Genomic DNA, 380 nt, shown 5'->3' with positions numbered 1-380 from the left:
TGCGAAAGTATTATTCTTTCCTATGCATCTTATGAATTGTATAATGGAAATACCTGAGTTCAAATATAGCTTTAAAATGGATGTTATTGTTGTAAACAGTAAGCACCTGAAATTGATAACTAATGTTATATCATACATAACCACAATCACACGAGTGGTCAACTGCAAGATTTGTTTACATGTCTCACTTTTCAACTACAAAATCTTTTTGTAATGTATAGTTTACATTTGTAACTGATTATATTCATTTCCTCTTTTGAATTATTATTTTCCAATTTCTGTAATCTCCATATCTGTATTATTCTGTTACCTCTGTGTTATTGTTATTATCAGTAGTGATTGTACAGGTAGTTTGTATTTAACCAGTACTGTGTCCCTAA

At 29.2% G+C, this 380-nt stretch overlaps 1 pseudogene; it reads left to right on the top strand.

Moving 5' to 3' along the window:
• LOC119591854 overlaps window positions 1–380 on the top strand; it is a 7,722-nt pseudogene that overhangs the window by 4,426 nt on the left and 2,916 nt on the right.

This window comes from Penaeus monodon, chromosome 29, assembly GCF_015228065.2.
Source record: "Penaeus monodon isolate SGIC_2016 chromosome 29, NSTDA_Pmon_1, whole genome shotgun sequence".
NCBI lineage: Eukaryota > Metazoa > Arthropoda > Malacostraca > Decapoda > Penaeidae > Penaeus > Penaeus monodon.
This window is presented reverse-complemented; position numbering and strand designations above follow the sequence as displayed.